A 13,127-nucleotide genomic window follows, 5' to 3' on the forward strand; every position below is an offset into this window, starting at 1 on the left:
TTTACTGTGATTTTGACCCTCAGGGGTCGGTGGCACCAAAGCTGGCCATGGGAAGCAGTCAGCATATACCTCAGGAAGGCAGGAGAAGCCTCTTGAGAGAGACTTGGGGTGAAGAAGCCTCCTGCTGTGAAGCCAGCACTTTTCCCCACAAATGGTGATTCCTTAAGTTTGCTTCCTGCCCGTCTCAGTCCTTCTGAGTGACCTTCTGGAAGCATCTCTGGAACCTTGTGAACATTGACTTTTTAAAAAATGTTCTACTAGGAACATGTTCCCTAACAGGGTTTCCTTCCACTTGTATACAAACCACCCCTCCCCCCCCCAAAAAAAATGCTTGCTGAATTAATGAACCACTTCTCTTATCTATTTTTCCTGTTATCTAATTCCGAGGGGAAAGCTGGGAGCTCTGAGGGAGCTGGGAGACGCAGCTCACAACGCCTCCCTCCCACCGGCTGAGAGCAGCCTGGAATCCCTGAGACTGAGGGAGGGAGACCGTTCCTGAGAGTCTGCCTTGCACTCGGCGGCGGGGAGCCTCTCCCACTGTGGGTAAGTCCTTTCCTGGCCTTCCTGGGGGGACCCTCCATCGGGGGAGAGAGGGAGATGCAGGCTACCAGGAGGCTACCAGGAGGGCCCAGAGCCGCTAAGCGGAAGGAATAGATGGTCGGTGGGAGCGCCGAGTCGGAGACTGTGGGGAAAGGGGAGGTGGAGGAAAGGGGGAGAGAAAGTACCTACCAGTGCGTGCCTGAGGATGAGCAAGAAGCCTTCAGACTTTCGAGGACAGGAAGAAAGGAGGAGAATATTGGCGGGCCTGGCCGCGGAGGCAAAGGCAAGGCTTCCTTTCCCACTTTTTCTCTTTCTCTTTCTCACAACCTGGTAGCATTTTAGTTTCTCCATTTCCGGGTTCAGCCTCCCACTCCAACAACCAGAAATCGATGGGAATGGTCCATCTCCTAAGAAAAAGTAAACAAATACATACCACACAATTAAACGCATTTGACCAGGTGCTGGGGGCGGGGGGTTCTTGTCTTTGCTTCCCCGGACACACCCAGATCACTAGGCTTCCCCCTCACCCAGGGGGCTGTGCTGCTGATGCTCTGTCTTGAGAACCCCTGAGAAAACTAAGGCAAACCTTCCTGACCCATGTCAGACCTGTCCAGTATGCTTTCAGGGCAGAAAGTCTCACCAGTGTTTCCTGTTGGCTTCATTGGCTAGATCGTGAATAGGCCTCAGAAGTTGACACTTTGCTTTGCCTCTTTATAGGCCAAGGGTCAGCCAGGATAGGTGTAGGGTTTAATTTTTCATTTATCCTGGAGCCAGGTATGTAATGGGGAGGAGGAGGAGTGGTGGGTTTTGCAAGTGAACCGCAATGATTGTACAAAGCCCACGTCATGCTTTGAAGAGCTTGGCTGCATATGCTTTTGCTCCCAAGTCAAAACTACCTCTGCTTCCTCTAAATCCAGAGCTGGGGCAAAGGAGCTTTGAATTCTATCTGGCAGAGGAAAGGGCTGAGTCCAAAAGAAAAGGACAGATGAGGGTAAAGACAAGAGGAGCAGCTTTGAGAAGACACAGTGGAGAAGGAGAAGACTGGGAGTCACAGTGAAGCATTACCTGACAGCTAAGGCTCTGGCAGAGTTCAAAATCAACTGCTTGTCTGATAGTCCTCCCCTTGCCCAAAGACTATGGCATATTTTAACTCTATAGGACTAAGCAAATGCTATTTTGGAATTGGATAGGATTTAGTGCAAAGCTTCTTGGTGTCTGTGCACTGACTACAAATACTAGCAGAGAATGGAAAATTGTTCCTTCATGTTTCCCTCTCCCAAAGCCTTGCTTCCAGCAGGATGAATTAAAAAGCTGTTTCAAAATTTACACTCATCTGCTTTACTTATCTTCCCCCGACATAGCTCCTGTTCCCTCTCCCTCTCCCCCCACTTCTCTTTTCTTCCCATGCAGACATTCTCACTCTTCTGCATATTCGCCAAAATTAAAGGAAATTGAAAGGTCTTTAGCTGTGCAAGATTAAGGAAGTGCTGATCTGAAAATAAGGGAAAACCTTACTGTGAAAGGCTGCTAGAATCTCACACTCTATCATCACAAAATCGGTTAGGTTTGTTTATTAGTAGTAGTGATCATTGTTTTGTTTCTATTAGTCTTATTTTGATAAATCGGCCTGTAGTAAATGGATATTTTTAAATCCCAGTTTATGAATTTTTTACAGAATACATTGCAGGTCATTTTTAGTGACATAGACATTCCCTCTGTCTTCTAAAGAATTTGTCTGTAAAAGTGATTTTGCATTGGCCCGTTCAATGCAGGGGGGAGGTAAGAGTTTTGTGGGGTTGGTATTGAGGAAATGGTAGTACATTGCTCTTTATCCTTGTTCTAGTTTTCAAGCCCAATAAAATATCCATTTCAAATGACTTTCTAATGCCTAGTTATATTTGCCAAGCGATTTATAAGACGTAAATTTACAGTCTGTATGTCTAAGCCCAGAGATGTTTTAGGGCTGGGGACAGTAGAGAAGAGGGTGTTGAGGGCTGAGGTAGGACAGATACTGAAGAAATTCAAACGATCAATCTCCAACTGTCTAAACACAGCACCAAGTGGAGATTCGAGACAATTATCCGAATAATTGGGAGGGAGGGAGGCACTTTCACCTGCCTTATCTAGATAAAAGGGCGACACGGGAAAATGTCCGTGGCCCTCAAAGCTCTGCCTCGGTTCTCTTCAGGATCACAAGAATCAGGCGATTTTTCTGTGGGTTCTGGGAACGGAGTCGGGATGGGGCGGCATGGACAGGTTTCTAGAAAAACTTAAGAAGGTCTCCCACCGTGCCTCTGGGGGTTGGGGGGTAGAGGGTGGTGGGTCGTGCGCCGCGGGACTCTCGGCCGAGGTTGATAAGCCCCGCAGCCGATCTAAGGTCAATAAACCCGGCGGCGTCAGGCTCTGGCGGAGGGTAGGAAAGGGAACAGCCCTCTTAAGGCTGCCGGCGGAATGAAAAGCAACCCCGGACTGCTGAGTTCCAAGTCTGGGCGCCAGCATCGGGCGCGCAAGGCAGGAGCCCTGGGCCACAGTACGGGAGGCAGCCGGAGCTGGGGAGAGGGACCCGGTCCAGCGGACTGGGTGGGATCCTCGTGGCGCGGCCTAGAGGGAATAACGACCTTGAAAATGTCCCGAGCAGGCCTTAATGGGCCGGGTCTGGGACGACCAGTCCTAACCGCGTCGAAAGTTTGGAGAGGAATTGAAAAATAACTTTTTTAAGGGACAGAAGAGCGGGGAGTGGGTAATGGACACTCCCAAATAAAGTGAACACTCAATAAAGCTTCAGGGACCCCTCAAAGAGGCGGAGAATTGCCCCTAAAGCCAAAAAAAAAAAAAAAAAAAAAAAGAAAGAAAGAAGAAAGGCGATGGCCGTATTAATCAGTGATCAGTTTTAAGCCCTTTTGGATGGTGCTTCAAAGTTTACAAATTCATTTCACATCGAGGTGGTGTTTCTCCCACACCTCGTTTGACGGGAGAAGTTACTCTGCCCAAAGTTACATTGCTGGGGTGTCCCGCAAAGGGCCTCAAATCAAGGACCCCTGATCAGAGACGACCTTGCCAAGAGCAAGCCCCAATGAGAAGTATGCAGCCTGGGATGGAAGCCCCAAAGAACGCTACTGTCCCGTCGGGTGCGTTTAACTTCCCTGAGCCTCTGGTCCCTCCGGCTGAGCCTTCCGTACAAAGCCCGAGTGACCAGATGGAGAAAGAGGCGGTGGTGGTGGAGAGGGCTCTTGGAACAACAGGAGGCTCAGAGGAAACCCTGAGCGCGCGACACTACCTTCTTGAACCAGCGGATCTTTGCAAATAAACAACTAGACCGTTTGAGCTCTTTGCCACTTAGCAGCGGAACTTCCTCTTATCATTTCTATTCCTGGCGAGGCCGAGGTTACATTGGTTTGAATGCCTTCAACCATTATGGCGCCGCATAGGTCAGGTCACCTCGGACGGGGATCGCTCCAGCTGTCTCCAGGGTCTCGTCTCCAGCCCCAGGATCCAAGCGGGATCCAACGTCCCCGAACAGGGCTAATGGCTGAGAAAGCCCAGGCCGCAGACTGCAGAGTCCAGGTCTCGATCAGTCTTGTGACCTCGGGCCTGGCCCTGGTACTGCTCAAAACGCGTCCGGGATCGCCCTATCCGCGGGAGCCCTTTGGCGGAGCTCCGAGCCCGGGGGATGCTCAACGCGGAGAGGGACCCGGGAGCTGCGGAGAAGGGGGACAGAGCATGCACCCGCCGCCTGCACGCGCCTTTCCAAGTGCGGGGGCTGGCGCGACCCTGGACCCGCTCGCCCCAACGTTGTTGCCCCCATTCGGTCAGGGCAGCAAGGAGGGAGCGAAGCCGCGTCCCTCTGCTGTCTTTCCAGGCGCTACCGCCCACGTAAGGTTCCAGAAGAGGCCAAGAATTACAACAGGAGTTTCATCTAAACGGGAATTCCTTACACACGCGCGCGCCCACACACGCAAGCGCACACACACACACACACACACACACACTCCCCACGACTTAGGCTGCTCTACATTTCAACATCCCTGTGCAGAGAGACAGCTCCTTCCCACCCTAGTCGAGGGTCACAGCGAATCCGACTCCAGTCCGCAAGGCACTGGTTCAGTCCTTTCTCGGAGGACTACTAAGGGGCATGGATGGCACCCCGAGCAAGAGGGCTTAGTGGCTACAGACACAGAGTTCAGAGATTCTCCCTCAGCCCGGTTCAAAGAGCCTTAATATTTTCAGTTCGTCCCTGGCCAGCGCGGAGGCCGGAAGTAGCGATTCTCGACGCTTCGGGATCTGGGGCTTGTGCAGAAGCCACTGCATTCCCAGGCCCGGGCAAGCTGGAGTTCTGGGGAAGGACACTGTCTTTTTTTTTTTTTATCATTTCTCGGCCGCAAACTCGACAGCTCTCCAGCACCCGTCCTCCCGGTCTTAGAAAAGACTGTCCGCAGACCCTTCCCAAACCACACAGTTCGCTAAGCCCAGGGGCAGGGGCAGGGGCAGGGGCCGCAATCCCTGGAGCAGATGCCCGCGCGGGGGGCCGGGTGTCCAGGCGCCGGGTGAGGCGTTCGCAGGGGTCGGTGTTCGGCAGCGCGGAGTTTGGAATGGCTGAGGCTTTTTTTTTTTTTAAGATACTGTGTTGTGTTGTTCTCTCTCATCCAGCCTACGCAAGGGTCTTAGGGATTTTCTTTATTCGTTTAGTATTGTCTTAACTTTCCTCGTTTTCTCCTTTCCTTCGTTCATCCTCACCCACCCCCGCCTCCCTCTAGGATTCTCGTTCTTCTCCCTCTAATTCAATTCCTGCGTTTCCTTTCCTAGCTTAATCAAAATCCTTCCCCTTTACTTTGTCCTTTATCTATAAAATTTGCCCGCCCTTTTTTTCTTTCTTTCTTTCTTTCTTTCTTTCTTTCTTTCTTTCTTTCTTTCTTTCTTTCTTTTCTTTTCTTTTCTTTCTTTCTTTCTTTTAACCTGAGTGCCTTTCAGTTTCGCCCGGTCCTTGTTGGCTGCAGACCCTGCTGATTTTAGCGACTGCGGGATGATCCCGGACACACGTTCCACCTTTAAAATTTCCAGTGTCTCGTTTGTTCTTTTCTCATCCTAATTCTAGATGATTACTCCTCATGGTAAATTCGTTTTTATTAATTTGGATGTGCTGCTTCCATGTAGAACTTACTGGATATAGATGTCTTGTTGGGTGAATGAGAAGCCGTCCTGTTGGCAAGTTATTTTAATTTCTGGATATTGAACTAAACAGTAGCTGTGTGTTTGCCCTTAAGAGATTTCTTAAATTTCCACCTCTAAATAAACAGCACACTATAAAATCATTTTCCTATGACTAGGTGGGGTGCCACTGATTCACAAAAAATAATAAAAAAAAAAACCCCACGATGCAGGGTTTTTTCTTTTAATGTAGAAACATTACATACTGAGCCAGAAGATTTGTCCTGCCACACCATTTATTATGGCTTTTCACTAACTGCAAGATTTAACAGGAAATTGATACGGTATAAATAGATAACTTTCCCTTGTTCACCAGCTAAGATTTTATTTGCTTTCTGTTATATCACAGTAATTCTATCTTAGTAACGATAGAACAATTAGTATATCCTTGTAGATAAATAATGATTTTGAGCATTTGTCATTGTTTTATGTAGAATTTGTTGTTAGAGCATACATGAAATTTTCTTTTTATAAGTGTTAATAAATAGATCTTTTTTTACTTTTAGATAATAACTGGAGACAGAAAAAAAATAACTCATAAGAAAAAAACTTAAGGTTTCTTTAAGACACTTAAAACTAAAGAAACTTTTCCTTAAGAAGCAGTCATTAACAGGTAAAAACTTGAGCACAGAGAATTAGGAAGGGAGATCAGAAAGGCAGCTATGCTTCCTCTGGGGTAATTTAAAAACAACAAAAAATTTAGGAGAGATACAGCCCTCCTGATGTAGTAGTCGCTGTGCAAATGCGCCTCTCTGATATCAAGGGTGGGGGGGGGGATGTCTTCCAAGTGTTCCTAGCTTCTTGAAAGTTGACAAGCAGAATTCAGGAGTTACTGTCTTAGTACTCCCTAGAATTCAGATAGTAACTACTGACCACATCAGATATTTGCTTCCTTAAATGCTATGGGAGTGGGTACAGGATCGAGGGTCCTGGGCAAGTTCTGAGAAGAGGCTCTATGTGGAAACAGCCTTGGGGCCCCAGGATTTGTCAGCAGCTCTCTGCTCTCCTTTGGCCTCTGGATTCCCCCCAGGCTTCTCAGGGCTGCCTTAGAAAGCTCTCATCGTAGTGGCCGCTGGGGTTTGCTCCAGCCACGATAACGAAGGGGCTCGCTATCTAATCTGGACAGCGGCTTGAACAATCCATTAGACCTCGGCATTTATCGGGGCGGGGGTAGAGGGAGGGATGCGGTCTGGCTGCCCCACCCTGTTCTAGGAGGCTTTGAGTTGCCCCATTTGGCGACAGAAAGGATTAATGAAGTAGAGAATTTTGTGTGGACTCAAAACTGACCGCTGCATGATATGCTTCTTGACACTGGTAAATAAAATTCTACCCATTGTCAGTATAAAGATGAATTAGAATCCCTTTGGGTTCAGGGGATCGCGTTTCCTTTTAAGAAGTTCAATATATTTTATATTGTCTCTTTCAAACTCCACACCAGTCAAAGGGCACTGGAAGAATCCAATATTCACCAGTATTCCTCGGGACTTGAGAGACTTAAATCCATCCACCATTCTTTCGTTCATTCATTCAGCAAACATTTACAGAGCTTTCCTCTGCGCCAGGCATTGTGCCTTGTACTGACAGGTTAAATTATTTGCCCAAGATGAGAACTCCACTGGCGACTGGGGTGGGACCCTAAATCAACTATTCCAGTCCCGTGACTGCTCACTTCTTTTACTCCAACACATACAAATCAGAGACGTCGGGAGCTAGAAGGGCCCCAGAGGTTATCTGCTTCAGCCTTCCATTCAATGCAGGAATCCCCTCCCCAGAAGGCCGGCAACAGTCTCTACCCTCAACTGGCTCAGTAATAATCACTCCTGCCTGGGTTTTCCACTTGAAAGTGACTCACTGGACTGGCAGGTCTTCCCCCCCCCCACCCCCAGAGAAGACCTTCACTGCCTGCCCACACCTAAGCTCACAGTGCTAAGTCTCTCAAGCTGCTGCAACCCACAATACCCCAAGAACCCAGCTGTGCCACTTCCCCTTCAGAAGTCTCTTGGGAAGGGAGATCCCAGGTTCTGGACACCATCCCCTTGAAACTTTAAGGCTCTATGGGCCTTAGTTAATCCTCATTTGTCCAATAGAGGATATCTGTTAGCATGGAAAACACTATAGGCAGTAGCCAAAGAATCACCAGAGTCTGTTTCTGGTCCTGATGCAACCACCTGCAAACTGGGTGACATCAAGAGAGTTATTTCTCCTCTATTTCTGGCATATGCAAGAAATAAGATGTATGAATGTGCTTTTCAAAGTTGAGAGCCACCTTCTTCAAAGATAAACTTTCCCTTTGTAGATAATCCGAGATTATTCTCATTTGCTGGTTAAAAACATAAAGGCTATAAAAGGCAATTTCTGGACAATACGATCATGACAAAGAATGTCCTGGAAACTTTAGATCTGATGAAACACTAAGTGCAAATTGTCCCTGGGTCAGAGGTAAAAGTTTGGACTCCAGTGTTACAATAATATGATTTGAATCCCATCTGTACTACTTACTGGCTGTGTTATCTTCGGTAAATTTCTTAACATTTCTTTTTCATTTATGAATTCCTCATAAACTTTACAGTACAGGGCACGTGGGTGGCTCAGTGCTTTAACATCTGCCTTCAGCTCAGTCTGTCCTGGGACCAAGCGCTTGATCAGACCCCCTGCTCAGCTGAGATTCTGCTTCTCCCTCTCCCTCTGCCCTTCCTCCACTCAGGCATGCTCTTGCTCTCTTAGTCTCTCTCTCTCTCAAATAAATAAATAAAGTCTTAAAACAAAAAAAAAAAAAAAAAAAAAAAAAAACTTCACAGGACAGGCAGAACCTCTCCCTGGTCCCGGAAATAATCTTCATAGTGGGATTTATTCATCTAGGCACCACTATCCCCCTTGGTTTCATGTGGTTTTGTTAGTTTTGTTTCTTGCACATAGTCTCAAAGCCCTTCAGAAATTAAATTTGTCTGGTAAAGGATGGAAATTTGCCTGACAAATTGATAAGTATATTTTTAAGTTATCTTACACAAAATTGAGTGCTGCTGGTGGTACTGGAAATTTTGGAAGCAACATTTCTAGAAGGCAAGTTTGCAATATGGATCCAAAACCTAATAAGTGTTCATATTCTTTGACCCACTTTTCCAGCAATAGAAATTTACCCCAAGGAAATAATCAGAGGCTTATAAGGTGCTCTGCTTACCAAAATTTATATCAGTTTGACAAGGATACCTCAAACTTCTATTTATTGTAGCAAAAAGCAGAAAATAACATGAACTCTCAACAGTAAGAGCTTGTTTACATAAGGCAAAACCCATAGTTAGCCATCACACTGTTTCCTTAAAATACTTAATGACATAAAGGGACACTTGGGTGCCTCAGTCGGTTGAGCCAGCCTTGGGCTCTCAGTTTCAGCTCAGGTCATGATGTCATGGTTGTGAGATTGAGTCCTTCATGGCAGTGGGCTCCATGTTCAGCGCCCAGTCTGCTTGTGCCTCTCCCCCTGTATACCTGAGCACAATCTCTCTCAATCTCTCTCTCTCAAATAAATAAGTAAACAAAATCTATAAAAAATAGTTAACGATATAGAAATGTTACATATTTAAAAAAAATAAAGGGGCACCTGGGTGGCTCAGTGGATTAAGCCGCTGCCTTCGGCTCAGGTCATGATCTCAGGGTCCTAGGATCGAGTCCCGCATCGGGCTCTCTGCACAGAAGGGAGCCTGCTTCCCTCTCTCTCTCTCTCTCTCTGCCTGCCTCTCCATCTACTTGTGATCTCTCTCTGTCAAATAAATAAATAGAATCTTTAAAAAAATAAAAATAAAAAAAATAAAAAGAAGATTGCAAAAACACTATGCAGTGTGAAACTGGTGGAGAGAGGTGGGGGGAGGGAAAACACTATTGTCAGTGGGTGAGTGGTGAGGGATAGTTTTTCTTGTTCTTAATATGCTTTCCTGTATTTTCCAAATGAACTACAATGAGTTCCTGTTTCTTTGAAATTAGAGAAAGAAATGTTTTGAGAGGGGTGGGGAGGATTGATCAGATTCAACATATGTCTCTTCCTAAGATTTCATGACTATTGTGCTTACAACATAAGTTTATCTATTTTAGAAAATTCAGGGTTCACTTTCCTAAAACTCAATGGACTCAAACTCCAAGAATAGTTCTCCACACTTGATTCCTGGCTGAAGACATTTACAATTAGTAGGAGTGATTTTTCCACAAAGAGATCTCCCCTCCCCCCTTTAGAAAATGTTTTCACAGCCATCCAGATTGTCTCAGAATTTCACTTGTAACCTTGAGTGTTTCTAAAATTGAAAACATAGTCTAAGTTCTTGTAACTTTTTGTCTTCTCAAAACTCCCTTTGCTGGCAGAAGGATGTGCAGGAATGTAAGGCCAGGTGCTGGTCCAGCTGCAAATAAAAGCTGATTATTCTGGAAGAAAGGGAGGAGAGTTTGAACAGGGAAGGGAAGTCCGACCTTTAGGGGTGGCCCAAAAGCTGGAGAGGGTATTCAAAAAGAAGACCTTTGTGGAAGCAAAGTTAGCCGCTAAGAATGAGACTGAAGACCAAATGAGTTACAAGACAAGTTTTAATGAATGTCAGGTGCCTCTATTGAACTGAAATAGTTTTAATTTGTAGGTAAAGGAGTAGTTTATAAAGGAGCAGTTTATAAAGATGAAGGCTGCTTTCCTCCCGCTTTATAAGCAGAATGTGAAATGGAGTTGGAGGAAGAATGGTAACAAAATAAATTTAAATTTAAGGAACCATAAACTTATGGAACCTTCTAGATGTCTGGGAGGCTCAGTGGATGGAGCACGGAACTCTAGATCTTGGGGTAGTAAGTTTGAGCCCCATGCTGGGTATATAGAGTTTCCTTAAAAATAATAATTATAAAAAACTTCAAAAGATCTTTTACTGAGATTTTTAATTGAATGTAACACATTTGGTCAACAGAAGATAAACGTAACATCAAACTAGAGGTCTGTTTCATTGTTGTTAGTCAGCCAATAAACATTTAGCAACTAAAAATTGTAGTCTGAGTACAGCAGGAAATATAGACTTGAAATACCACTCCTATTCTCTTTCTCCACACTTTTTTTTTTTTTAACACCGATGTCAGCCTTTGTGTGTAGGTTTAGTTGGCTGGTTGGTGGTAAGGGAATATGAATAGAATTTTGGTGGAACCACCAAAATTAGTTTTTGTAGAATTACACTTTCACAGACTATTCATCTCTTCCCTTCTCCTCTACAAGGCAGCAGAACCCAGTCAGTCACCATATTTATCTTCATGTCACATTTGCTAGCCCCTGCACATTACAGACATGGTGGTAGTTCTGTCTTGAAGAATAATTCTCAGAGGAGGGATGTTCCAGGCACTTTTGCTCACTGAATTCACTATGACAAAAATCTTCCACAGTTACTGTCTTCTCCACACTTGTCTCTGAAGGAAATCAAACCCAAATCCTTGGGTAGAACTTATGTACTCTTGACATGGCCAGGGTGCATCCCAGACCAAAGGGTAGGAGATGTGAGGAGAACCAGAGCTGGGAAGGGCACATATTTTCAAAACCTTTGGAAAATGCTTTATTTTCTACTAGCTGGGAGTTCCTAAGTCTCTAGGCCAGTAAGATATTGACTGATTTTCTTACCACTATGACTATCCCAGAAATTTCCCATCAGACACCAGTTTTTCTTAAAGACTCAACCTTTCTATATTTTTTATATAAAGATTACATAATCTCCATATAATTTTTAAATAATTTCAATATGTAATCAAAGTAGAATAAAAGAAGTCAAACAATTTTTCCCTTGACCCTGCTACAGACCAAACGGTACCTCAAATGGTTCTCTCATATGTAAATTTGGGGAGAGTGAATAACATCTATCAAAGTGCTTTCACACACAGGTCACACTTATCTTCACAGTTGATTGCTCTCTGGAGTAATCCATGTGTTATTGAAGTATTGTGTCCGTTTTATAGATGAGGTCACTGAGACTCAGAAGTGTTGCATTGCCAAAGGTCACAGCACTAATAAGTAACAGAATGCAACTGAAAATGCCCTGCTCTAACTACCAAGCGCTGCCTCCCACACCCACCAGGGATATGCCAAGGATTCATGGGATAGTCCATATAAACTGATTTGTAATTGCTCTAATAGGTGTTCCCAGGATCCCTTAATTTCCTCATTTGAAAATCATGGAATAAAGGAATAAGAGAGCTGCACGTCTCTTAAAGCTGATCTAGCACATTGCCCCCCTTGCTGCCGCACCCCCTCCCCCGCCTTCATTCTGCAGGTGAGCCCCAAGGAGGTTAAGTGATTTGCCAAAGGTCATCCCATGAGTTAGTGGAAAGTGACCAATGTAATTTTTAAAAATTAGTTTAAAAAACTGCCTACCAAGCCCATTTTTATGGCTTATTTTAAGCAGGTTAATAAGTATACCAGACATAGCTTTAAACCCAACTGAGTAAATGCTGACACTAGTTTATAGATTTAGCAGATAAGTAGCAATAAGGAATTATTCATCTCTCATTTATCATCCAGCCTCTCCAAGGTGCAAGGTATAAAGTGAAGCAAATAGCATTTTAAGAGCCCCCACACACGTGAGATCAAAACAGTAAAAAATAAAGTGGTTTACAAAGTCCTATGTTTACAATGTGGCTCTGCCTGAAATGTGAAAAAAAAAAGAAAGAAATTGAGGCAAATTTTTGCATTTCACAAATAGGCAATTTCTTATACAGAACTCCAGATTCGGACTCTAGATTTCCTCAAGCATTAATTCCTTCTTTTACGCATGTACTGAGTACCTACTATGTGCAGGGCATTGTGGGAGATCTGGAGAATTACTATATACTCTTCCAGGCATCAAGGACTTCTTAAGCTTAATGAAGTGACAAAATAAAGCACACACACACTTGAATTTCGAAGGGAAGAGTCAGTGGGTGTAAGGGGAATGTTTATATGGGAAAAGGAGGAAAGGGGAGACTGCTGACTGCTGGGGTAGCCATAACAAGGAGCACACTGAGGTGGCCTTGCCACAATCTGGTCCCCAACACCATTTCTTTATCATGAAAACAGGGTTGTGAAACCACATGGGCAGGGAAAAAAAAAAACAAAAAACAAAAAACAAAATATGAGACAGTGAATTGACTACCCCAATTAAGAACCAAATCAGAAAATCCTGTCTCTTCCCTTTAGCTGGATATTAAATACAAACAAACTGGTAGGGCAATGGAAGAAGGACTCACAGGGGGCCGAGAGCAATTATAATATTTGTAACATATGCCAAAAATGAATGAAATTAACATGATTTGTTCCTTCAGAAAGTGAGCTCTAATGAATTCTCACAAATTATTCAGAAGAGCTGGTTTATTTTATTATTTTTAGTCAATCCCAGGTTGTCAAT

At 44.7% G+C, this 13,127-nt stretch overlaps 1 protein-coding gene across 2 annotated transcripts in view; it reads left to right on the forward strand.

Moving 5' to 3' along the window:
• The first annotated feature begins 400 nt into the window (after positions 1-400).
• GATA4 (GATA binding protein 4) overlaps positions 401-13,127 on the forward strand; it is an 83,084-nt gene continuing 70,357 nt past the window's right edge. Inside the window, exon 1 of one of the 2 annotated variants that reach the window (XM_059177367.1) lies at positions 401-543. The gene's annotated coding sequence lies outside the window, so the exon portion shown is untranslated. The remainder of the gene's footprint in view (positions 544-13,127) is intronic. The other variant, XM_059177373.1, reaches the window with a different exon arrangement.

This window comes from Mustela lutreola, chromosome 1, assembly GCF_030435805.1.
Source record: "Mustela lutreola isolate mMusLut2 chromosome 1, mMusLut2.pri, whole genome shotgun sequence".
Classification (NCBI taxonomy): domain Eukaryota; kingdom Metazoa; phylum Chordata; class Mammalia; order Carnivora; family Mustelidae; genus Mustela; species Mustela lutreola.